The sequence below is a fragment of the Phyllobates terribilis genome, unplaced genomic scaffold (assembly GCF_046119375.1).
Source record: "Phyllobates terribilis strain yellow unplaced genomic scaffold, ASM4611937v1 Scaffold_12__6_contigs__length_324123572, whole genome shotgun sequence".
NCBI lineage: Eukaryota > Metazoa > Chordata > Amphibia > Anura > Dendrobatidae > Phyllobates > Phyllobates terribilis.
Window position 1 is genome coordinate 145331228 of NW_027362772.1, and position 27928 is coordinate 145359155.

General features: G+C 41.3%; 1 long non-coding RNA gene across 1 annotated transcript in view; it reads left to right on the forward strand.

Moving 5' to 3' along the window:
* The window catches only part of LOC141173133 (uncharacterized), a 313188-nt gene that overhangs the window by 49763 nt on the left and 235497 nt on the right, over nucleotides 1-27928 (forward strand). The gene's annotated exons all lie outside the window — the stretch shown is intronic.

Sequence of the window (27928 nt, forward strand, 5' to 3'; positions counted from 1 at the left end):
TCGAAGGACACCAGAAACAAAATTGTAGCCCTGCACCAGGCTGGGAAGACTGAATCTGCAATAGGCAAGCAGCTTGGTGTGAAGAAATCAACTGTGGGAGCAATAATTAGAAAATGGAAGACATACAAGACCACTGATAATCTCCCTCGATCTGAGGCTCCACACAAGATCTCACCCCGTGGGGTCAAAATGATCTCAAGAACGGTGAGCAAAAATTCCAGAACCACACGGGGGGACCTAGTGAATGACCTGCGGAGAGCTGGGACCAACGTTACACAGGCTACCATCAGTAACACACTACACCGCAAGGGATTCAGATCCTGCAGTGCCAGACGTGTCCCCCTGCTTAAGCCATTATATGTCCTGGTCCATCTGAAGTTTGCTAGAGAGCATTTGGATGATCCAGAAGAGTATTGGGAGAAAGTCATATGGTCAGATGAAACCAAAGTAGAACTGTTTGGTAGAAACACAACTCGTCGTGTTTAGAGGAGAAAGAATGCTGAGTTGCATCCAAAGAACACCATACCTACTGTGAAGCATGGGGGTGGCAACATCATGCTTTGGGGCTGTTTATCTGCCAAGGGACCAGGACTACTGATCTATATACATGAAAGAATGAATGGGGCCATGTATCGTGAGATTTTGAGTGCAAACCTCCTTCCATCAGCAAGGTCATTGAAGATGAAACGTGGCTGGGTCTTTCAGCATGACAATGATCCCAAGCACACCACCAGGGCAATGAAGGAATGGCTTCATAAGAAGCATTTCAAGGTCCTGGAGTGGCCTAGCCAGTCTCCAGATCTAAACCCTATAGAAAACCTTTGGAGGGAGTTGAAAGTCCGTGTTGCCCAGCGACAGCCCCAAAACATCACTGCTCTAGAGGAGATCTGCATGGAGGAATGGGTCAACATACCAGCAACAGTGTGTGCCAACCTAGTGAAGACTTACAGAAAACGTTTGACCTCTGTCATTCCCAACAAAGGATATATAACAAAGTATTGAGATGAACTTTTGTAATTGACAAATACTTATTTTCCACCAAAATTTGAAAAAAATTTCGTTCCAAATCAGACAATGTGATTTTCAGGATTTGTTTTCTCATTTTGTCTCTCATAGTTGAAGTCTACCTATGATGTCAATAACAGGCCTCTCTCATCTTTTTAAGTGGGAGAACTTGCACAATTGGTGGCTGACTAAATACTTTTTTTCCCCACTGTAATTGTAACAGATGGTGACTGCAAACAGTTTCTTTCTTTGGAGGACCTGGCTCATCCATGCACTGTACAGAAAACACATTGATTTAGATTGGCACCATGTAATACTTTATTTCTCCATTGGTGGCACTGCAGGGAACTGAACACCTGCTACCAGGTTCAGCTACTATCAGTTGTGACAAAGTCACTGGCCGTGTGGTGGAAGTGAGATATGTTTCACTGAGGCTGTTAGCTTCAGTGATGTGAAATATGGAAGTTTCTCCTGCACATTAGGTGTAGAGAGGGTTAACGGCCCAGGGCATGTTTTTAGTGGAAGAGGAAGTGCAGGATGGGATGTCATCCACCATATCTCCAATCAAGGGAGTGGTCTGGGCTTTAAGTAGCCAACCTTGACACTCAGGTGTGTTCAGTATCTGGGAAACCTGCTCCAGACAGGAGCTTGCACGTGCTATGCTGAACCGTGTGTGGTTAATCCTGAGTGGCCAGACCTTGGCCAATATACGGACTGTGCTGCAATTTTGTATTTTGCTTTTGCCACTTTAGCTGAATAGACTATGTTTTTCTTTATGGACTTCAGGGTAGTTTATGACGCTGAATAAACTAACCCAAAATTTAAAGAGACAGTGTTCTGTGTCTACCTTCGCATACAGCTGAGCTTGTCGCTTTACCACACAGTATACAGCCAATCACTGGGAATTTTCATGAGCAACCTGTCTAATAAAAAAAAAATAGTGATTGCCAAAAGGGGAATGTTTTGTCTTTTCCAAAATAAGAAAAGTTTGTCAAAAATAAAGGAGTTTGACAAAAATTGTGGAAGGATATATATAGTTTGCAGTCATCCTAAATCATTTTGCATATGGATGAGGGGAATTATAATTATTCCTTTGACCTTCACACTATATTCATCATGGCACCCATGGCGGAGGTCCTAGAGCTCAGACTGTGACCTGCTGCAGTGCTGCGCTCCTGGATGAAGCTGTGCTGTAATTCCCTGCAGATTGTGCCTGGGCCACTGCAGTGCTGTGCTCCTGGATAAAGCTGTGCTGCAATTCCCTGCAGAGGGTGCCTGGGCCACTGAGTGCTGCGCTCTTGGATAAGGCTGTGCTACAATTCCCTGCAGAGGGTGCCTGGGCCACTGCAGTGCTGCGCTCCTGGATGAGGCTGTGCTACAATTCCCTGCAGAGGGTGCCTGGGCCACTGCAGTGCTGCGCTCCTGGATGAGGCTGTGCTACAATTCCCTGCAGAGGGTGCCTGGGCCACTGCAGTGCTGTGCGAGGCACAGAATGGGACACAAAGCTAAAGAATAAAGCGTAATTATATCTTGGCATGGATGCTAAATGTGAACATAATGGCCCCATAGTTTTGATTAGCATGTGTGAACACTATGGTTCTGATTCATCAAAGCTTTTAGGCCAGAACTCTGTCATAAAAAGCTTTGACAAGTCACAGCGCGAGGCTCTGAAAAAACGACTTTTGGTGTTTTCATGCCATTTTTGCATTGCTCTGACAAATTGGGAGGAGTTGGGACGGGACAGGTACATGGCGATCCCCACTTGTCAAATTCACAACGAGCGGCAGCATTCCTTGAGCCAAAAATCTTACTCTAGTCTAGTCCTTTGAATAAGATTTGTGGGGAGACGCACACCACTTCGTGCGCCTCTTAATGTATTAGGCACTGCGTACTCCACCCCACCCTTCATCAAGATCGGCGTGAAAAACATCAATCTTAATGAGTTAGGGACGATTTGTTAGTGATCTTCTTCAGGTATGGGCCACATTTCATGGATATCTAATGTATCTTCATAATTAATGGCAACATGGCCACCTTGGACGCCACCACTCATGTGGCCACACATTTAGTGACATGTGACTGTAATATGTATCTGCAAAACATTGTGCTAAGCTTCTGACAGCATGTATCATCTTCTGCAGCCTTATTCTTGCCCCTCTGTAGGTGTCCTCCTCCCGTCCTTCCATAGTATTTTAAGTACTAAATTAATATTTACACCATTTACATGGTTCAAGGGAATCTGTAACCCCATCTGAGAGCGATATAATGTAGAGACAGAGACCTAAATTCCAGCGATGTGTCACTTAATGGGCTGCTTGCTGTAGTTTTTATAAAATCACTGTTTTATCAGCAGGAGATTATCACTGGAGGACTAGTAATCCTGCTGCCAAGTCAAGCATATTCATGAGCCCTGTATAACCCCACCCCCACCTCTGATTGGCAGTTTTCTGCCTATACACAGTGTATTGGGTGATGTGGGTGGGGTTAGCATTCAGTAGATCTGCAGCAGATAAAACTGTGATTTTATCAAAACTACAGCAAGCAGCCCAGTAAGTGACACATCGCTAGAATAAGGGTCTCTGCCCCTACATTATGCTTCTATCAGATTACATAGCAAAAACCTGGTTACAAATTACTTTTAAGTGCATTCACGTAAATTTTATATGTCCAAAGACACCTAAATGTGGCTAAAACCATAGAGAGCTGCTATAACATAAAAATATTGCCCTGCATATATGAATAATATGAATAATAATATGTAATAATAATTATTATATAATAATTAATATATAATTATTAATTAAGTGATTTATTAATAAGAATAATATGAAATACTAATAGGAAAGTATTGCCTAAGAAAAAAAACAATTAGCAGAAAAAAAACTTTGCATTTTCTCTTAAAAGAAATATTTCTGTAGAATTGCATTGCGTCCTCTGATGTATATGGGTCAACACCTTCTTGCGTCTCTGACCCTCGTGACAGCTCCACACCTCACACACACTTGTACTTTCTCGCCTGGAACAAGAGCTGCTTATGTTTCCATATAAAGCAGATGTGAAGCTTAGTGGCAGCAGACTAGGAATTTCATGACAATGTCATATCTAATCTCAGGCAAGGTATCCAATTTGCATGTAAGGTCAATGATGCAGCAAGAAAAAAAAATCTATGCTGTGTTTTCCATATTGACAGCAGTGCCGTCTCTATCACACGCCACGTTCAGCGATGGTGATGCAATGCACATACTGATATTTTCCTTGTGACAATTATCTCTGTAAATTAAGCTGGTCTTATTCTCTAATGGATAAATGTTCTTGCAACATTTATTTCCTGCAGCAAAAACTAAACTCTTGGCAGGAAAATTGCTGCATAAAATACACATATTTTTGAGTGCGTTTTCGATGTATTTTTACTTGCATTTTTCTTCCCATTCATAAGAGTGAAAAACGCTGAAACAATTGATATGCTGCAAATTTCCAAAAAAAATCAAAAAATGTAAGGAAAAAAATCCAAGCCGTATGCCTGACATTTTTGAAAATGTCATTCACTTTGCTGGTAATGTAAAACGGAGCTTTTTTGCAGCAGAAAAAAAGCTGCAGAAACGCTACTTGTGAATATACCCTTAATGGTGTTTGTCCTCTATTCCATCACTTCCTGACCACTGAGCCTCCAACTATAGGCAAACAGGCACCACCTCCTCAAAATGAAGGGATTGAAATGATCCCTTTGTCCTTATGATTGGTCCTAGAGGTCGGACATTTACCTGCTGTCACTGCTGCGCTCCTGGATACCCAACAAACCTGATTGGGGCTGTGATGCAATTGGGGCACAGCTGTGCAGGGAGAAGCAGTGAATTGGATGAAATGTTAAAAAAATAAGCATCATTTTTAGTATTAGTGATACTCCTGGAGGTCAAATTGCCGCCAATTTGATAAAGTGAAGGCGTGCCCTCTTTAATGACTTGGACTAACAGATGAGCAACCTACAGCAGGTACAAGAGAGATAGCCTGTTCAGCAGCACATAATAGACATGAAACATTAAAAAATGTCATCTCAGGGATCAGGAAAACTCGGCACCCTTTGAAACTGATAGCCTGTAGCTATCAGGGAACGCTGGGAGATGTAGTTTCAGAACAATTGGAGTGAAGTTTGCTGATCCCTGGCATAGCTAAAAAGTCCTTGTTTACTATCTAATATATCTGCATATCTTCCAACTTTGAAATACACAAAAGAGGGACACATATTGCGGTAATGGAAAAAAGTATTTACAGCTAAGCCACACAACTAACCCTGCCCAGTCCATTATTTGTGTCTACACAGAAATAGTGCCCCTAGTGAAGCCTCTTACTATTCCCAGGTTGAAATTCATAGTTAGATTACCTTGTAATGCCCCTCCACACAATATGATGCCCCAAAAATGCCCCCACTATCCCCTCATATAGTGCCCTTTCACTCAAAACCACTATAAAATAAGAAAAATTACCAATTAGCCCTGTTCTCATGATGAGTGGTGCAGACTTCTACTCTGTCTGCGCAGCAGACGTGATGTAGTGACATCATCGCTCCTCCTACAACACGACAACAGGCCACATGTTGCTTGTGCTATTGTCAGTAGCCTGTGTGTCCTAAATGTGCTAACATGGCCTGCATCGTCTCCAGACTTGTCTCCCATCGAGGTCATATAGGACATCATTGGTCGGCAATTAAACAGGGAGCTGCCAGCAGCAGATCTTGATGATTTCTGTGACCAAGTGCATTTAGTGCAACAGAACATTGCTCAGACAACCATTAATAACCTCACTAATAGCAGCCAAGGCTGTAAGTTTGGGGATTTCGGCGTGTGCTGCTCATACTCAATACTAAGTAAATTGAGATGTTTTGAAAAACTTTTTTCCTTTTTTTCATCATTTAGATATCAAAAACTGAACCTTAATGGTGAAGTTTTAAATTGTGATCATTAAAAAGATGCTCCTTTGTGTGGTCCTGCAGGTACAACTGATCTGCTGAGCATGAGGGACCTCCCGCAACGGACAGATTAGATGACAGAGAGAATCTAAAGAAAACCATCAGGTGCCACATATAACTGCAATATCTAAACTGCATTATATTTATAAAGAGTCTGACAACCCAAACTGGGAGCATAAACTAAGCTCATAATGTTGTAGGTGATATAGCCATATAAAAGATCACATCTTTAGTGATCTAATTGCTTCCTCCGTTCTGAAACTGTAGTTTAATCAAATGTGATAATTCGGGTGCTCGGTGCACCCTTGGTGTGGCCAAGGGGATCAGTGCATCGTTAAACCCACTGGTTTTGCATGCCCCACATCCATTACTGGTGATTGACAGTGCTCGCTTGCCTAGAGTGAGCACTGGCTGTAGAAAAAGCTCAGGCAAGACAGTGCTGTCAATCACTAGCAGGGTCGGCATTAGAGGGTGGAGAACTGGGCAATTGCCCAGGGTTCCTACCCCTTGGGGGTTCCGAGCGTCTGCAGCAGGAGCTACACTGACAATAGCATTAAAACAATTTAAAAAATGCACATATTTGGTAACACTGTGTTCGGAAAAGTCCAATGTATCAAAATATAAAATAAATTAATCCGATTAGTAAACGGCGTAATGGGAAAAAATCAAAACAGCAGAATTAAGTCTTTTGCCACTTCAACATTGCAATAAAATAAGAGGTGAATAAAATATAAAATCTGTCCCAAAATGGTATCAGTAAAAACTTCAGCTCCGGGTGCAAAAAATAAGCCACGACACAACCCAAAACCCCCAAAATTTAAATGCTATGGGTTTTGGAAAATGGCGACACAAGCAAATTTTTTTTTTTTTTTTTTTTTACAAATTTCAGAATTTTTTTTCACCACTTAAATAACAAAAGAGCTATACATATTTGATATATGCGTACTCGTACTGACCTGGAGAATCATATTACCAGGTCAGTTTTACCATATAGTGTAAATGGTAAATGAAAAACTCAAAAAAATTGTGGAATTTCACTTTTTTTGCAATTTTAAAGCATTTGGATTTTTTTTGCTGTTTAGTACACTATGTGGTAGAATGAATGGTGTCATTCAAAAGTACCACTCGTCCCTTAAAAAAACAAGCCTACATACAGCTATGTGGATGGAAAAATAAAAAGGTTATGGCTGTTGCAAGAAGGGGAGAAAAAACAAAAGCGGAAAAAACAGAAAATGGCTCAGTGGTGAAGGGGTTAAAATCGTTGTAATAGCCATATAATAGCAGCATGAGCGCCCCTTGCAGGTTTCATTTTCATGATGGGTTTACCAATAAACTAAAATATAGTCATATTTATAAAATGTAAAAAGGTTAAGGTGCCTCCTTAACTGCTAAAAGTTCAACATTTCCACCAGTGACCATCCTAGTGACTCCATAACAACACAAGGCAGGAAGTGTTGTCATAGGGATTTTGAAACACCAGGATAGTGCTTAATTTAAATTTAACTTTTTATGTAAAATAGGCTTTAGTATGAAGTATATTGGAGCTCTTTGTTAAAAAATTTAATTTAAGAAGACCATCCTATGAAAATGTTCTTCTCACTGACTGTCCAGTTTGTAAAACCTATCGTATTTTTTGGACTATAAGACGCACCGGACCATAAGACGCACCCCAAATTTTCAGGAGGAAAATAGGGGAAAAAAATGTAATTCGTCAAATGGGGGTCTGTCTTACAGTCCGAATTCAGCTTACTGGCGGGGGGCGGCGGTTACACAGGAGATGTTTGGAGAAGCGATGCTGCGTGGTGATGCTGCGAGTCCCAGGGTGGTTGGAGTGGGTGTTTGACGTTCCTCGGCGGTGCGGGGGCTCTGCCGATATTTTGTGAAAGTCCGGAGCCCCTGCACTTCCATGTTTTCTATGCGGTGGACTCTGGGAAAATGGCCGCCAGAGCGCGGCGCCTGCGCAGATTGAGATCTCGGCACCGAGAGCTTGTCTCTCAAGATCTCAGTGTCGAGATCTCAATCTGCGTAGGCGCCGCTTCTGGCGGTTTCCGAGAGGGTGGCTGATTGGGAGAAACTTCCGCCAGAACAGTGAGCGGAGGTGCTGGTGCCGTATTTGACGGGTGAACCCCAAAAATAATATTATGACTTAGCACTACAGGATGCCAAGGAATACGCCAAGTTAAAGACCGAAATCTTGACACGCCTGGAAGTAATGATATCAGTTAGAGCCCAACAAATCCAGCACTGGGCATATGCCGGTGACAAGCCCCCTTGCTCGCTGATGTTTGACTTATTACATCTAGTCCAAAAGTGGTTATAGCCTGAGTCTTCCACTCCTGCCCAGATGGTCGAGCGTGTGGTGATGGACAGATTCATCCACTCCCTTCCCAGGCCAGTACAGACCTGGGTTGAACAGGGAGACCCTTGGAACGCAGATGACCTGGTTGGCCTAGAAGAGAGGTACCAGGTTGTCAAGAGATCCCTCGGGAAACTGGACATCATCACTTTCCCGTACTGGAATACCCAAAGGGTGGTGGACTTACCAGGGAGGGAGTCTACAACTACAAAGGTGGGGCGTCGCAATCGCACTGAGGGTCCCCCAAAGGCTGTTGTTAAGGATGTGATCTGTTGGCGGTGTCACAATCCTGGACACGTAGCCGCCTGGTGTCATATGTCCCCTGAACCAATGGACTGCAGCCTAGGCCAACGTTGTTCCTACTATGCCTATCCGGCCTGTAGTGTTGAGTGTCAACCCAGCGACGAGCCACAAGTGTGTGCCGTGTTAATTAATGGGGTGATGGTACTTGGACTGTTGGACTCGGGAAGTCTGGTGACCCTAATGAGTGCTACACTTCCCCACCAGTTGATCCCTGCCAAATTCGTGGGAGGGGGACAAGATGGTGACCGAGAAGTCCAACCTTCCTGAGTTAGAAGTGTCCGGAGAAAACTTTGGAACTGCTCAAATTAGGGACCTTACCTTAAGGGGGGTGTTTGACAATTTTACCATCTGTAACAGGATTGCTCAAGAGCCGGGGCAGACACCAGGTTCCCATACTTTGCAGTTAATGGGGAGTTATTATATTGGGTGACCAAACTGAGGGGAGGTGAGATAGTGTAGCAGCTGTTAGTTCCAGAACTCTACTGACGGAGAGTTTTAGACATGGCCCATTTGCATGTTTTGGGGGGACTTCTGAGTGTACAGAACACTCAGTAGAGGATAATGCGGAGGTTCTATTGGCCAGGATGTTACCGGGAAATCCTAAATTATTGTAGGTCCTGCCCACCTGCCAGAAAACTGCTCCCTCACTATCACCGCACCTGTGAGATCCCATTTGAGAGAATGACCATGGACCTAGTAGGTCCCTTAGTTAAGTCTGGATCAATACATCCTAGTGGTCATGGACTATGCGACCCGGTATCCCGAAGCAGTACCACTAAGGAACTCTTCTGCCAAGAGCATAGCCCGGGAGCTTGTCCATATCTTTGCTAGGACTTGATGGACCAGGGAACCCCTTTCATGAGCAAGGTGATGAAGAAGCTGTGTACAGTATTCCAGATTGCGCAATTGCGAACCTCAGTCTACCATCTTCATACAGATGGCCTAGTGGAGTGCTTCAATAAGATCTTAAAGGCTATGCTCAATAAAGTCATTGAAAATGATGGTCAAGACTGGGATTATCTGCTTTCCTTCTTGCTCTTCTCTGTCAGGGAAGTTCCTCAGGCTTCTACCGGCTTCTCTCCATTCGAGCCCCTGTACGGTCGACATCCTTGAGGGCTCCTGGATATCGGCAAGGAAACCTGGGAAGCCGAGGTCACGCCCTATTGCAGCATCATAGATCATGTCACCCAAATGCAGGAGAGAATGTCGAAAGTGATGTCTATTTTGAAGGTGCATCTCCTTCAAGCACAAGAGGCACAGGCAAGGGTTTATAACCAGTCAGCGAAACAGAGGCAGTTCCAACCTGGGGGCTGAGTTCTGGTGCTTATTCCCACTGTCGAGAACAAGTTCCTGGCCAAGTGGCAAGGCCCATATGAGATGGTGGAAAAACTGGGCAAGATTAATTACAAGATCCACCAGCCAGGACAACGGAAACCTCACCAAGTATGGCACTTGAACTTGCTAAACCCTAAGCCAGATCGGGAATTGCTGGAAGCTCCTTGCCTGGGAGCCAGTCCTGAAGCCAAAGTGGAGGATGTAATGATTGCAGAGACTCTTTCGCTCGCCCAGAAGCAACGGTGTCGAGAACTGCTGCAGCAGAACCATGACCTGTTCTCGCAGTTGCCAGGGCATACGTAGGTGGTAGAGAATGACGTTTTGACAGAGCCGCATATAAAGGCTGAACCTAAAGCCCTATAGAATTCCCAAAGATTACCGTGAGGTAATCTCAAACAAGGTGAAGAGAATGCTAGAACTCGGCGTGATAGAGGAGTCAAAAAGTGGATGGTCAAGTCCCATCATCCTCGTGCCGAAGCCGGACGGTGAGTGGCGGTTTTGTAATGACTACCGCAGGCTAAATGAGGTGTCTAAATTTGATGCATATCCGATGCCCCACGTTGATGAACTCATTCAGAGACTTGGAGCCACGAGGTATATTACCACCCTCGACCTGACGGAGGGCTACTGGCAGGTCCCCATGTCCCAGAGTGCCCAGAAGAAGACGGACTTCTTGACATCTGATTGAGGTTTTCAATACATCAGAATGCCTTTTGGACTGCAGGGGGCCCAGGCTACCTTTCAGAGGGCCATGGATCGGATCCTAGTTCTGCATAAGAAGTATGTCACAGTCTACCAAAGGTACAGGCAATTCTTGATACTCTGAGAAAAGCAGGATTTACCATAAATCCAAAAAAAGTTCCATAGGGAGGGAAGAGGCCAAGTACTTAGTCTATATCGTCAGAAGAGGAAAAATCAAGCTACAAGTAAACAATGTCGAGGCAATACAGTGGCCACAACTGCTTTCCATGAAGCAGGTGAGGGTGTTTCTTGGAATTGTGGGATATTACCGGTGGTTTATCCCAAATTTCGCCATAATTACCGAACCACTGACGAATCTTCTTAAAGTCACCAAATCGACGATGGCCAAATGGACTGCTGAGACAGAGATGGCATTCCAAGAGCTGAAGCTGGCTCCATGTAAACATCCAGTCCTGGTCGCACCGGACTTTACCAAAGAATTCGTGATCCAGGCGGATGTTTCAGAAGTCGGGCTGGAAGCCGTGCTGGCTCAATAAATAAATGGGGAAGAACATTCCATCCTGTATCTGAGCCAGAAGCTCTCTTTCTGCAAGAAAAACGATGCCATTGTCGAGAAAGAGTGTTTAGCCATAAAATGGGCCGTGGATACGCTGAAGTATTACCTACTAGGCCGAGGGTTTAAATTAGCGTCAGACCATGCACCTCTGAGATGGTTACAGGAATAAACGGTAAGAATGCCCGGGTGACTAGGTGGTCCTTAGGCCTCCAGGACTTTCATTTTCACGTGGAGCATAGACCCGGCAAGTTACAAGGTAATGCAGATGCCTTCTCCTGAATTCCCTGTTTGGTGTCTGAAGGTGCTAAAACCCCAGGCTTTGGGCAGAGGGGGTGGGATATGTGACAGGGTCACTGGCAATGTATGTGAGGGGAGATATGTATAACAAAGGTAGCTATTGTCTGTGATGTGAAACCCAGAAGTTTATCTCCAGCATGTTATGTGCTGAGGGGTTAATCGGCCATGTCAGGGTTGGGTTTTTTGTGCGTAGGTGTAAGAGATGGGCGGGACGCCTACTCACCACATCTCCACCTCAAGGGTGTGATTGGGCACATGAAATGTCCAGCCACTGAGTTTTTTGTCTGTCTGTGTGTTGGAGGCAAGGAACTCCCAGTCTGGAGATCCAGTGGGAGCTGAACTTTATTGTATCCCGAGCAGGCGAATCCCGCAGCCATATGGACTCGGCTGTAAGTTATCTTTTGTCTTTTGTTTTCCCGTTATGCCAAAAAGGGCATGTTTATTTTGTTGAACCTGCAGTGGTTTATGTCATGTTGAAATAAACCATCAGAAGAAAACGTTCCTGTATCTACCTCTGAGAGCAGCCGAGTGAGCCAATCTACCACAACTGATATAATCACATTAGCATTAAAAGTGAAAATGATCATAATCACAATTACAATAATCTATACAAGTTCCTCCTGATACAAAAAAAAATCAGGGATCCACCCAATTTTTTTTACGGATTTTAGAAAAAACAGTGCCCTATTTTTATGGACAGTCCAGGAATTTATGGACAGTTGGATACTATTATGGTCTGTCTCATAAAATATGATGGAATATTCCCACAATATTACATGTAATTCACTGCAATATCACTCCACAGAAAATAACAATTGCTTGTGAATTTCTGTAATTTAAATCTATTTTGTTTTTATACTTAGCAGGGGCGCAAGTACAGTGAGTGCAACGGCCCTAAAGCCCAGGGGGCCTAAGAGGTTGCTTTGGCCCAAAAATATTAAAGATTGTGGTAGTTGGAGGCTCTGTTGGAGATTTTGCACTAGAGCCCTCAAGCTTCAAGTTACGCCACTGCAAAGCAGGGCAGTTTTATAATGTTGCACTTATTTTCAATATTATCAATTGGATAATCAGGTATAGATAGATAGATAGATAGATAGATAGATAGATAGATAGATAGATAGATACAGACCAAAAGTTTGGACACACCTTCTCATTTAAAGATTTTTCTGTATTTTCATGACTATGAAAATTGTACATTCACACTGAAGGCATCAAAACTATGAATTAACACATGTGGAATTATATACTTAACAAAAAAGTATGAAACAACTGAAAATATGTCTTATATTCTAGGTTCTTCAAAGTAGCCACCTTTTGCTTTGATGACTGCTTTGCACACTCTTGGCATTCTCTTGATGAGCTTCAAGACGTAGTCACCGGAAATGGTCTTCCAACAATCTTAAAGCAGTTCCCAGAGATGCTTAGCACTTGTTGGCCCTTTTGCCTTCACTCTGCAGTCCAGCTCACCCCAAACCATCTCGATTGGGTTCAGGTCTGGTGACTGTGGAGGCCAGGTCATCTGGCGTAGCACCCCATCACTCTCCTTCTTGGTCAAATAACCCTTACACAGCCTGGAGGTGTGTTTGGGGTCATTGTCCTGTTGAAAAATAAATGATGGTCCAACTAAACACAAACCGGATGGAATAGCATGCCGCTGCAAGATGCTGTGGTAGCCATGCTGGTTCAGTATGCCTTCAATTTTGAATAAATCCCCAACAGTGTCACCAGCAAAGCACCCCCACACCATCACACCTCCTCCTCCATGCTTCACGGTGGGAACCAGGCATGTAGAGTTCACCTTTTCTGCGTCGCACAAAGACACGGTGGTTGGCACCAATGATCTCAAATTTGGACTCATCAGACCAAAGCACAGATTTCCACTGGTCTAATGTCCATTCCTTGTGTTCTTTAGCCCAAACAAGTTTCTTCTGCTTGTTGCCTGTCCTTAGCAGTGGTTTCCTAGCAGCTATTTTACCATGAAGGCCTGCTGCACAAAGTCTCCTCTTAACAGTTGTTGTAGAGATGTGTCTGCTGCTAGAACTCTGTGTGGCATTGACCTGGTCTCTAATCTGAGCTGCTGTTAACCTGTGATTTCTGAGACTGGTGACTCGGATAAACTTATCCTCAGAAGCAGAGGTGACTCTTGGTCTTCCTTTCCTGGGGCGGTGCTCATGTGAGCCAGTTTCTTTGTAGCGCTTGATGGTTTTTGCAACTGCACTTGGGGACACTTTCAAAGTTTTCCCAATTTTTTGGACTGACTGACCTTCATTTCTTAAAGTAATGATGGCCACTCATTTTTGTTTACTTAGCTGCTTTTTTCTTGCCATAATACAAATTCTAACAGTCTATTCAGTAGGACTATCAGCTGTGTATCCACCTGACTTCTGCACAACACAACTGATGGTCCGAACCCCATTTATAAGGCAAGAAATCCCACTTATTAAACCTGACAGGGCACACCTGTGAAGTGAAAACCATTTTCGTTGACTACCTCTTGAAGCTCATCAAGAGAATGCCAAGAGTGTGCAAAGCAGTCATCAAAGCAAAAGGTGGCTACTTTGAAGAACCTAGAATATAAGACATATTTTCAGTTGTTTCACACTTTTTTGTTAAGTATATAATTCCACATGTGTTAATTCATAGTTTTGATGTCTTCAGTGTGAATGTACAATTCTCATAGTCATGAAAATACAGAAAAATCTTTAAATGAGAAGGTGTGTCCAAACTTTTGGTCTGTACTGTAGATAGATAGATAGATAGATAGAATTGTTTACCTATAATTTTGGAAAGGTGCCAACAATTTTGTTCCTCCCATTTTTGGGGTCTTGTGTGAAATTATGTCTAATTTGCCTTTTTTCTCAGTTTTTTGTGTTGTTCCAATACACAGAAAGGGAATAAGCATGTGTATAACAAAACTTGTGTAATTGCAATAATTTTATTGGAGAAATACTTCATTTTCTCGAACAATTTCAAGGGTACCAACACTTTCGGCCATGACAATAGATAGATAGATAGATAGATAGATAGATCAATAGATAGATAGATATTCAAGAATAGATCTCTCAAAAATTCCCCAACGAAATCCTACTAGCAAGGTGTGAATGCAAAAAGCATTAAAGGGACTTTACACTTTTACCTTTAGTTATGGGTCGACGTTACTGCTGACAGGTCCTCTTTAGAAAACAGACATGCAAATCTTAAACGCGTGTTTGTAGAATATTAGTCAGTGCATTAAAATACTAACTTCCTTAGTAAGTTGTCAGTGAGCATAGTATTATTATTGATTCATTTTGGGGTGTATCTATCAGAACACATCCAGAAAGAAGGAATAGACTGGCACCACCCAAATACAAAAACACTGCGCTCAAAACCGAGAAAAAACATTAGTACACAGCAAGAAGAAATAATACTTGGTATAAGAAGAGCACCAACAGCCTGAATACTATAATAAAGCAGTTTATTGATATAAATACACAATGCACAATAACAATTAAAATAAGGAATTTTTGTTTTTGTAAGAAACACCAAAGCTCTACATTTATGAGAATATGAAAAATATGGAGATGTAAGCACACCCCCTCAAGCATAAGCGATAATATACAAGGGTAACAAACATAAAATGGTTTTCAAATATGAAGTATAAATATATGATCAGAAAAAAACAGATCAAAATAAGTATAATAGACGTGTGACCTTTTGATATGACCCTATATATGGATAGAAAGGAGGGAGAGGCTACAGACCCCATGCATTACGCCAAAAGCATATGGCTTCTTCAGGGCAGTGTACCACAGCACATCCCTTTACTGTAAACCTTAAATATTTGGTTCAAATTATATAATTACTTAGCTTATTATAACTGTTTTTCTGTGCTGTTTGGGATGTGATGTCCCTTTTCAATTAATTATTGTTATAACTGTTATGTTAGACATTGTGGCATAGGAGTCCAGTGGGCGGTCCTGTCCAGTGACTGACAGCTGTGAGTCACTTAATAGGACCACCCATTGGACTCCTAGGTATAAAAATATATCAATCTGTTCAGTTCCTCCTGCTCTATAACACACTGCTAATGTAACAGATTCCCTTTAACAATACTTTTATGTAAATTGTTCTGAGCATTGCACAGTCTGACCTTTGGGGAGAATTTGCTGGGATTTCCATTTGTGAGAAGGTAAAGAGTAATTGTTTTAATTTTGATTTCTTAAATCACTGATACACAAGAAAACAAGCAACTTTATAACATTATCTCATCAGAGAAATTTGCTTCTTTCTCCTCTTGGACTGATCTTTCACTCTCAAAAATCAATGAAGACAGACTTTCCCATTACTGAGATAACAGATGGCAGTTGGTGCTCATAGAGTTCTATGGAAATTGGAGGGAAGAGGAGAAAAGAGGAGCTAGAGGCAGACTTGAACGTTCTGCAGCAAGTTCTCCTGAAACAACAGCTACAATTTAACAGTCCTGAATGTTTTCCACTGTGAATAATCATTCTCTGTGTAGAATGATGGACTACAAATTGTTTGAAAATGGTCTTATAACTCTTCCCAAATTGAGGAGCAGTAATAATTGCTTTTCTAACATCATTGCTGATGTCTTTCCCTCCTTGGCATTGTGTTAGCACACTGCTGAATGCTCCAGATCAGCAAACTACTTTTAGGCTGAGTTTATATGTTTTGTCACGAGACAAAGGTGTCACAATTCCACCACTCACAGTGTCCTGATGAGTGACAGCTAAGCTGCTCTATAGGATCAGGGGCATGCTGAGCTGTCAAGATTGTGAGTGACAGCTCAGCCGCCTAATCTGATGCAGAGGTGTGCTGATCTGTCAGGATTGTGAGGGACAGCTCAGCTGTCCAATCTGTCCGGGCCTGTGGGGTTTCCGCCAGGTGTCATCCATTGTGGGTGATTTCCTGGCTATTTAGCTGGCTAATAATGATTAGAACATTGCCAGTTGTAGCTTTGTAGTGGTGCATGTTTGCTCTGTGTTCTTATATTCTGATCTCTGTTGCCCGACCTTGGATTTTCCTTTGATCATCCATTTGCCTAGCCCCTTTGTTTTGATTCACTACCTTCTTGGTATTCTGACCCCAGACTGTGACCTGACTACACCTTTGTCTCATCCCTCTGGTAATGACGGACTCTCCTGGCTTTTGACCTCAGACTCCTTCACTTCCTCGACTCACAGCTTGTTCATGAGAAGTGACACAGTGTGACCGAAGGTCAAAATTGTGTTCTTTTGGCCTCATTTTGGCAGCTATGTGCCTGTATACTTTCCTATTCCGAGGGCCAATGCAAACTATACTTTTTTTTTTTACAGTGGGTCCTTATAGCGGATGGATGCATCTTGATCTATTCTGGCTATGGCCAATAGTGGGTACATACTGCTTGAGCATATGTGCCCCAGAGTGGTTACAAACACAAAGCGTACCGATCATCTCCATACATAAAAAATCAGCACCATGAAATATGTAATTAATGTATATAATCAATCTTGGGATTTATGATGAACACAAGCTTCAGGCTATTCAGGAGACTCAACCCTAGGGATGCCCCAGTCTGTAATATTTTATCACTACCTATTATGCTGCTTTTCATATCAATAAGAAATGCTTAAATCAAGAAACTGCAATTTATTGATTTGCAATGCATGGAGCATGGAAGTACTGGAAACGAGTTTGGCAAAGTCGATTTGACATTTCAGAGATATTGAACATGATCCGCAAAGAGGTCATCTAAGTTTTCTCTGTGGATTACTATAAATATTTTTGCTGGTAATGCAATTTGTCTACATAAAAATCAATCTTACAATCTGAAATCACCCAGACAGTAGCGTGCAGACAAACTCCGAGCGGTTACATGTAATCGTAAAAGGCTCAAAATCCTTTAGTCCTAGACTAGAGGCCAGTTTACTTTGTCTTGCATGCGACCACATAGCTTTCCACAACTGTTATGTTCCAAATCTATTACTAGAAAGATCACAATGCACATGCAAAGTCAACAGTTCTAAAAATTACGCGAAAGCATTTCAGATGCTCTGTTACAACAATGGCAAGACTTACACGAAAGCAACAGGATTTGGACAGTAACAATAGCTGATCAATGGTTTGTTGAGGAATTTGAGGAAATCTAAAAGTTATGAAAAAAATCAGGATGACTAAATAGCATGATGAATGTGGTCAGTACGGCACACAATGATCTCTGGAATACTCGTTGGTCAACTATGCATCTGAAGCAAGGACAAAGTTATTTTTAGTATGAAGATGCACAATGAACCAAACTTTTGTCCACGTTGAAACTTTATCTGTTTGCTTTCTACTGCTATCTTCTTCTGTTGTTAATTTTTTATCTGTAGGGTCCTTCTTAAAGCACTCTATTTGACTGCACGCTGCGAGGTTTCTCCGACACCAGGAGCAGCGGGTACAAGACCACAAGTATGTGATTTGCATGACTGCGATCACATGCTGACTAGAGGTGCTTAGTCTCGCTCAATGTAAGTGTATAGAGAGAGGTTGGACATGTCTAGTCGGAATGTAGCTAGAAGTATGGAGATTGCTTGCTGTCACAAGACCACCTATTCCCTGCATCGGCACTGGAGTATCACTTCGCGCTGTGAAGATTCACAAGTCTGCAGTCACATAGAGTGACTGCATGCTTGTAGCCTAAGGTCTGACAACCCCTTTAAGCATCATCAATAACACAGTTATCCAGGGGCCACATATCAGAAGTGCAGAGATAGCAGTTGCACCCAACCTTGGTGCCTGAAGGAACTTTGTCACATGAGAATAATATGAATGGCACATAGTAGGTGGACTGCCCAAGTACACACTCTGCATTGAGGCCCACAGAAGCTTCAATTTACTGTTCCCTATCCATACAAAAATATTCTATTCTGCATTTAGGAGTAGACCTAGTTCTATGTTAGCCTTACATACCAGTTACTACTTTACATTGGTACACCAGATCCTGGGTTTTTCCTTGATGGCTGAATGACTACACAGAGCCTATTCTGGTGATTTACATTCTAGGATGTGCATTCTTTCTACGAGGCTCTGTAGGATAATCTCAAGAATAAAAGACTAAAGCCCAACATACACATTAGACTAATGTTGGTCATGCGTAATGTGTCTGGGGCCTCCTAACTGTCCCCCAAGAAGATGTTGGGGGAGACAAGGAGTATGACTTCGACCAGCTGACCCATTTGTTCTTAAGGAAATAAGCTGCTCCCATATTACTCAGGCAGTAGCTGTCTCATGGAGAACACAGGAGTGCTCATCTGGGCAGAGCCTGTATATGGGTGTCTCTAAGTGTGGGGGACTCTGTGGAAGTGGGTGTAAGCTGGATACTGCTACTGACATCTCATCTCTTGTGACAACACAGTATCTGGTATGTTGAAATCCAAATGTCTGTACCTTGGCTCCCTAAACATCTGCCATCAGGGAAGAACTGAAAGGCCTTCAAAAACATTAAAGGGTTAGAGAACTGGAAGGTCTTCAAAAACATTAAAGGGTTGGCCAGTAAAGCCAAATCCCTCGGGCCATAATACAGACTATTTATCTGAAGATTGTTTGTCCAGTATGTAAGATTTGCATGCATTGCTTTTAAACAAAATGCAAAAAAGGGTTAATGGCAAAATGTATCAGCAGTTGGAAGCACTGTGTAAAATTAATCAGCCTCTTGAGTCCCATATTTCAATCATCATTTTATTCCACTATAAATCCCATGATGCATCAGTACAGCATTGCATTGGCAGCTGGAGCAAATACCATCTCTGCCTACTGTGGTAACACTGTGATCATCCTTTCTTCTATATTATCCTACTTATGCTGATATATTCTATAAATTGTATAAACAGTCAGGAGGCAGAACTGTTATCTCCTTCCTTATAACTGTGTGACCTGAGCTGTGTAATCATCATCAGTAACTGTGATAGGCGTTTCTGTTTCCCTCTTTGAATGATATGGTGACCCGCTTCACAGAACATAAAGGCTTGTAATTCCCAGTTGGTCACCATGAGATCACATGACCCAACAGAAGAAGAAATGTGTGAATTTTTAGAACACCTAAATAAGGTAATTCTAGCTAACTATATGTATTAGGGGATTAGTGATAGAATAACTAAAAAACTGGGTGACTACTTTAACTTTGCATGCAAAGGAAGGCAGAGGGAGCTATGTGTAAAATATGAAACTTCAACAACTTTAAAGATATAAAATAAAAGATATTATCTATAATAATCATCCCATTGGTTGAAGCACTTGGTGGAAGGTGAGTAGAGGGTGGTCTCTGTGCTTTCCATCCTTTTATACAGGTTCTTACATTAAAAGTGTTGAAGTCACATTTGAATCAATGATAACATTTCATTCATAACATTATTCCCTGTTAGACATTTCTCTTACTAAGTAAGACGAAAGTGTTATTTAAAACTATTGATTACTAATTATGTTATCAGTTTAAAAACCAATAACTCTGCTTAAATTTCAACCATCTTCATATGTCTATTTGGTTTCTATATTATTTATGGTTGGAAGCCGCCAGAGAAGCTTTAACGTTAAAGTATTATTTCTCCGCTCTGACCTTTAACCATCACATGGTCCTGGTTTTAGTATTGATCCATGTCATTGAAAAAAAGGCAGAGAAAATATTCCCCGCTTATGTTGTGATGCCTTAGGCGAGGATTAACTTTAATGTGGGGTTAACTGTCCAATCATTGTAATATCTGGTTCAGAGATGAGTTACGAAGATGCATGGGGTTCCCTGCTCAAACTTGTCCATGTGCGAGACCTTCAGAAAGATTTTGAGGAACTGTTTGAAGATACTAGACTGATATTTTATAACCAAAAGAAACGGTCCCTGTGGTTTTACTAAACCAACCCAATCAACATACGGTAAGGTTTGATCCAGTAGAACCCTAAGAGGTCCAGATTTTGGTGCCATAATATGGACTTAGGGAACAGAATGAGGGGAACCAAATATTTTAAGGGTTTTTTTGGCTTCGCCCCTCTGGTTATGGTCTGCTTTCTTTGGAGAGCTAAATGTGTAGTGACTGATCTATGATAGGGATATGAATCCCAACACACTCCAGCTTGAGAAGAAAGCAGAGTCCTCAGGAACTAAGTGCAAAACTGTTTAGACGAGTGCTTTTGTCCCTTCTTTCCTTTAACGATTACTGAAGGTCTCATCACATGGACCTCCACTGATTAAAACCTCTGATACATCACTAGGATATGCCAAAATGTTTAAAATTATGGGTACCCTTTAAATGCTCTTTCTAACCTGAGGAACCCGGTGGGCCATCCTACTGATTATTGACAGCCGTCGCAATATAATGATATAGTGTTAGTCACTGTATGCCAGCCCCAGTTACAGGGGAAATCAGCAATATAAACATTTATTTAAATATTGAAATTAATCCCAAAGATAAAAGTCTTTAATGACCTTATGAGGGGCGTAATATTTTAAATAAAATAAATAAATAAATACATTACAAAAAATCAGGAACAATTAATTCATGAATTAATAAGTAACAAAACCAACCCTAATTACTATTTCTAGTCCCACCCAAAGCATATGCCCAGTATATAAAAATAATGTCTATGGAAAGGGGAACACTAAATAAAATGTTTTTTAATGGTTCCTTGTAGTTGTAAAAAAAAAGTCAAAAATAGACCGGATAACATCTTTAACATGTAAGTTAGCCTTTGAGTGTTTACTTAAAGGGGTATTCCCATCTCCAGGATCCTATCCCAATATGTACAGTAGGTGTAATAATAATAATGATATTAGCAAATACCTCCAATTAGAAATGTAGCATAATTCTCCTGATTGTCGCTTACCCCATGTGCAGGGCATTACAGTAGCTTAGGTATCCATGGATATGACCACTAACAACTAACTGTCACTATGAGTGGATACCTAAGCTACTGCAATGCCCTGCACATGGGATAAACGACATAGTGAATCAGAACTATACTACATTTCTATATTGCTTACCCCATGTGCAGGGCATTGCAGTAGCTTAGCTATCCATGGCTATGACCATTCATATAGTGACAGTTAGTTAGTTGTTAGTGGTCTAAGAAATCTATTAATAATGTATGCAGTGTGAAATCTGATGACAGTTCCTCTTTAAATTGATTTTGTCATATATATATTTGTATTTATGCATTTAATACATTATACCGTCACACTCGTATTTTTTGCTCTTTCCTCCGTAACATCGCTTGTATCATACAAACAATTAATTGTCTCAATCAATACGACCTAGGTTTGTTATTGGAACAGTTTTTCCATTACACATAGACCCAGTGAATATCTGATGCCTTCACATCGCCACACGAGAAAGTGATGATTAAGTACTCTTTGTAACAAGGAATATACTTTCTGATAAGACTAAGTGATAAAGGTCACGCTGCATTTCCTGGCATGGCTACATTATTGATGCTTTGTTTCTACTGTTACATTTGCTATATCCCATAGGAGAATCTTTCCTGTATTTCCCAAGCTCCCATTATAGCCTATGACCCATAGCATAGTGACACAGGGGGACAAATACAAGGATATTACTTTATCAATTATTCATACTATTTATCTTTGCTGCATATGTGACCCTCCAGTTTTACATTTATGTTTATTTATTTATTTATGCGCTTAGACTTGATCGGTTATTGTTTCAATTATAGAAAATCATACATAGAATTACTCAATTGTCATTCCTCCTCTTGTATCCTTTAATGTTGTATTAGTATTATTATTTTCAGTTTCATACACAATTTATAGCATTCACATGACCACAGAAGACCTGATTTTATGGATAACGTGTTCATTGGGAACTCTAGAGGGTGATATTGAGCCATTAGCACCTGTCCAAGTATCATTGGCCTTTCAATAGGTAAAGGTAAATAATGACTCATTTACTATGATAACCACTTATATTTACATATATACATATATATAGCTATTATCTAGAAAGTTTCAATAATTATGTACTTTTAGAATATACAGATGCATCTCACTAAATTAGAATATCATCAAAAAGTTAATTTCTTTCAGTTCAATACAATAAGTGAAACTCATATATTATATAGTCATTACACACAGAGTGATCTATTTCAAGTGTTTATTTCTGTTAATGTTGATGATTATGGCTTACAGCCAATGAAAACACAAAAGACATTATCTTCCTTTGGAAACGCTTAGGAAGCCTTTGCAGGTGTTTTTAGTTAATTATTTTAATTTACTGAGATAATGAGTTTTGTTTTTTCATTGGCTGCAAGCCATAATCATCAACATTAACAGAAATAAACACTTGAAATAGATCACTCTGCTTGTAATGACTCTATATAATATGAGTTTCACTTTTTGGATTGAAGAACTGAAATAAATTAACTTTTTGATGATATTCTAATTTTGTGAGATGCACCTGTATATATTTTTTCATCAACAGGCTCCTCCGACTCACGTTAGGTAGTGTATATGATTGAGGGAGGATCTCTTGATAAGATAACAACATCCCTCCCCTCATGGGGTGTTCCCTAATCCATGAGCTGTAATCCTACATCCTCTACTCCCAGCAATCCCCCTCTTAGTTTCGTGATTGAGCACATGTCTCCATGCACGCTCCATACTGACTAAGCTGACCCACTACTATGGCATGGCAGCACCTCTTATTTTAACATCAGGTGGTAAGAAATACTACTGCACACCAGGTTTCCAGCAGTTGGCTCCAGGCTCGGACTGGCCCACAGGAGAACAGGGGAATCCCCCGGTAGGCCACCACCCTCTTATATGAGCAGTACTTGGCACTATATACTTGAATCACTATGTACAGACAAAGGAACATCTTATTCATTTATCAATCTACCCAGTTCATAGTTATATAAATTTGTGATTGAAGATAATGTCACATTTGCATGTAGCTGAAAAGTGGGGCCCTGGAATTGGTTATTGCCCTTGGCATCCCAGTCCAAAACTGGTTGGTTCTACAACTTTTTGTCTGGGGTGCAGAAAAATCTCTTGATGCCCAAGGCAGAAATAAGAAACACTGCATAACCCATTTCAAGATGAAGTATCTGACCACTGGGTTGGAACCCCAATATCATGAGAACTATGACAGTCTCACATGCACAGTGCTGCTCCATTCAAAGTATAGGACTGATTCTCAGCTATCTGTTAGTATTGCTGACAATGAATGGAGAGGTAATGCCCATGCTTGACCACCTTCTTTCAAGTGGATGGAATGGAGCCTCCAACCTTGTGATCTGTGGGGGATTTATAAATGGGATTTCCAGCAAAGGGACATTTTTACTTCTCCTGTGGATAAGTTGCAATCTAGGAACAACCCCTTTAAGTGAGACAGATACCAAACAATACACAGGTCTTTATGTTTAAAGTGACTTTCCAGGTGTAATTTTTTATAAACTACCTGCTAATCTGTATAATGAAACATCTACTATAAATCACAAAGGATATATTTCTTTAGATAGGTAAGAGGACAGCTCATGGTGCCAATCTTAACAGGCAGTGAGGGCGTCAAACCACATGAAGCAGCAGGCAGCCATAACCCCTATATTCACAGCATGGGGAGACTAGGGTTTCATAACCCATAGATTTTCTTCCACTCTAAAAAGTTAGTAGATTCATTTATTTGATTATTTTTCACAGAAAAAAACCTGTGTAACTTGGAATATTCTTCATTGGATCAACTAGCATTAGGTATAGGATTTGGTAAAAATAACTTCAGGAATTATTTATCATCTTTCCACATCTAGAGATTATTATTTGTGAAAACCAAAATCAAGAGTGTCTCTAAAAAAAAACCCAGAGGAGGTGTGCATCTTTCAGTTAGGGTAGGGTCACAAGACCGCTTTCTCTACATCCGAGAAAAATTATCCAGTTATTCTGATCAGACTCTTATCAGAGTTTGATCAGAATGGCATGAATTTTTCAAGGTTATGTATGGTTGTCCTGAGGAAGGAGTTGTTGGACTCTGAAGCACGTAGACAAATAAACCTACATTTTTATCTTTGCATTTTCTCATATCAATTTTTCTTGGATGTGGATAGAAAAAAAAATGTTCTCCATCTTATCCCAGTACAGTCCGATTATTTTCACGGACCCAAAGACTTGCATTACCGATTTTGATCAAAATCGAACATGTCTCCAATTTTTTCCATAGACCGCAAGCAAAAAATTGGACTTGTGCACAGCCCCAAAGAATATCATGGGCACGAGTGCTATATGTGAAAACCACGGAAAATCAGTCATGTGCAAGAGCCCTTACAGGTTTTCTCTGTAGGTTCCGCTCCTGATTTTGGCTTCTAAACACTGATGCAAAACACTCATCAAACACTGATACATGAATATGGTATTGTACTCATGGCTACTATTTTAAATAGTGAATTGATTACTATAAAGTAGTTAACCCTAAACCAACCAAGGTTGTCTTAAGAAGCAGATTCCACATCTAGTTTTTCAGAAACCCTTTTATAAAGTCAAATCAGCAGCATGGACCATAGACTTCTCCTTTGAACTAGTTTTGATAAATTTCTACGTGCAGTAATTGTTGATCGGAAAAGAAAATGACCAGAAACCAGATGGATTGAGACAATTACAGAATTAATATAAAGGAAATTCAGTAAATTCTGACTTTATTCAATTATATAAAGTCACAAAGAGTCAATGTTGTTTTAAACCATAATGTCATTAATTACAATCATATTATTTACATTCAGAAACAAAAGAGAATTATACTAATAAAATCTGATTATTTTTTTGTTAGGCTATGTTCATATTTCCGTCATTACTTCCGTCCCATGACTTTAATCCGAACAGAACATCCAAAAGGCCCCCATCTGACCCAATTGTATCGCATGCTGCAGTAGCGTCTTCCCATTCTTGATGTCAAGTGACAGAATTTTTGCCAAAAATCATGACAGAGTGTGAACGGAGCTTTAGTATTAGTAAATTAGTGAATAGAATATTATCTTACACATTAATTCTTCTTCATACAAGTCTTTACTTCTATCTAATGCAGACCTTGGTGAACTGTGGCCTGTGGGCCACATCCATCCCTTTGGCTGTTGCTGTTCGACATGCAGACTAGGACAACCAAAGGCTGGAAACAGTGGAACACAACCTGTGAGTTGGGGGAGCCCAGTGCCAAACAGCACCATGATCCCCTTGCTCGGCATCTTGATTTCAACAATTAATGAATACAGAGTCGTTGGCCCCCTCTTCCACCATTCAGCGTGTGCGTCAGAGTCTCAGAGTAGCAGGCGTGATGATGTCACTAGATCGCGGCTGCTGCACGGAGCCTCAGTCCATACACAGCATAGACCAGAGCAGCACGCTGATAGAATGGGGCAAGTTGAGCAGTATTTGTGGAGGGGGGGTTATCATCAGTTAGTACTTGTGGGTAGAAGACATGTGGCATCATATTGTGTATGTGGCTGTGGGAAAATCATAGTGTTTGGTGTGTTGTGGGGAACATCATGTGAAGGGTGGTGGGTATCATAATGTTTGGTAGTCTGTTGAGGCCTCTTGTGTGGGTCGGGCTGTGGGGACATTATACTGTGTGTGTGGGAGGCCTGTGGGCATCATACTGTATATAGAGGGCTGCGGGGGATCATACTGTTTGAGATTATGTAGAGGCCATCATACTGTTTTGGGGGGCTATAGGGGATTATACTATTTGAGGGAGCTGTGAGGACATCATACTGTGTGTGAGAGGGTTGTGAAGGCCATCACACTGAAATAAAGGGCTGTGGAAAGCATGATACTGTTTAGGGAGTGGTGAAGACCATTATACTGTGTATGGAAGGGCTGTGGAAGATCATATTGTTGGGTGGAGCTGTAGAAGCAGCATGCTATGTGTGACTGTTGGGAATCATACTTTTGGGAGAGCTATAGAGGCCATCATACTGTTTAGAGTGTTTTGAGGGCCATTATACTGTGTTAGGGGCTGTTGGGGACATCATACTGTGTCTGGGGGGCTATATGGGATCAAACTGTTTGAGGGAGCTGTGGAGATATTATACTGTGAGGGAGGGATGTGACGGACATTAGGCTGTGTGTTGGAGGGCTGTGGGGGATCATACTGTTGTGGGGCTGTAGGTATATCCTACTGTGTGTGGGAGGGCTGTGGGGGATGATAGAGTTTGGAGGCTGTTGGTGTATCATATTGTGTTTGGGGTGCCATGGGGATTATACTATTTGGGGGCTGTAGGGGCCATCAAATTATTTACGTTTTGTAACTTTTACTATTTTGTATATTTACTAAACATCAGTTAATCTTGCTATTTTATGAAGTTTAAATATTTACATTCTGATTGGCTGTTACACCTGTCCATCTTGACAGGGTGTATAAAAATCCTGAGGAGGCGGCCGATTTCGCTCTTAGAAAAAGCCGGTACCCCCGGCGAAACGCGCGTCAGGGATGATCTGTCCTGTTAATGTTTAGTGAATCAGCACACTAGGGACCTACATGCTTTTCTCTAGTCCTGTCACTATGCAATTCTTGCCTCCCATGTGCCGTATGATATAAACAGCGGTATGCTGTAGTGACTTTGTGCGGTCTGATTATCTCCAGCGGCTTAGACCGTGTGCGTACCACCTGAACGTGATCAGTCTGGGAGATCAGTCCGGGAGACTGCTCTGATTCATGTGCAGTTCCTCTGCATGTGCCGGCTTGTTACCGGCACATGTACTGGTGGTTCACCCATCTATTCATGGGGTGCCATCTGTAATCGCTAGTTTGGCTCTTGCATGTGTGAAATTACTATCTTCTCACAACTAGTCTACAGGATCGCATTGTTATCACAGTGATCCTGGATAATGAAATGCCTGTTGTCCATTCATACTACATAGACATAGGTATTTAGTTTGTGTCTCCAAATTATAGCATTCCATAGGTTTGATTTGATTAATACATGGGGATCATAGATGGTGGCATTATTTATTGTACTTAGCTCCCCACGGTATTGAGGATGTTCTTTTAATATACGGCACAGTTATTTTTCTTGACGGGATAAGATGGGCATGAATGAGATCCTTAGATAGGATATATATTACCCAACCATTCAATTGTAGGGACATTGGTTGTGGGACTGTTTGATTTAGTGCTGTCACACACATTTCAGGATCTTGCGGGTCACAGCGGTCTGTATCTATTTACGACAGTGGCCCAATATACATCCTCTATTGGATGTATGTTTTATTTCAAGTTTTAGCCTGATCAATAAAAGTTAATTTTTATTTACATTTCCTTTCCCTCCTTCATTACCCTCCCAATTTTCCAAAAATTATTTGGAGAGCTGTGGATGCCATTATACTGTGTAATGGGCTGTTGTGCATATCATACAGTGTTGTGGGGCTGTGGGTGCATCATAGTGTTTGAGGGGCATTATACTGTGT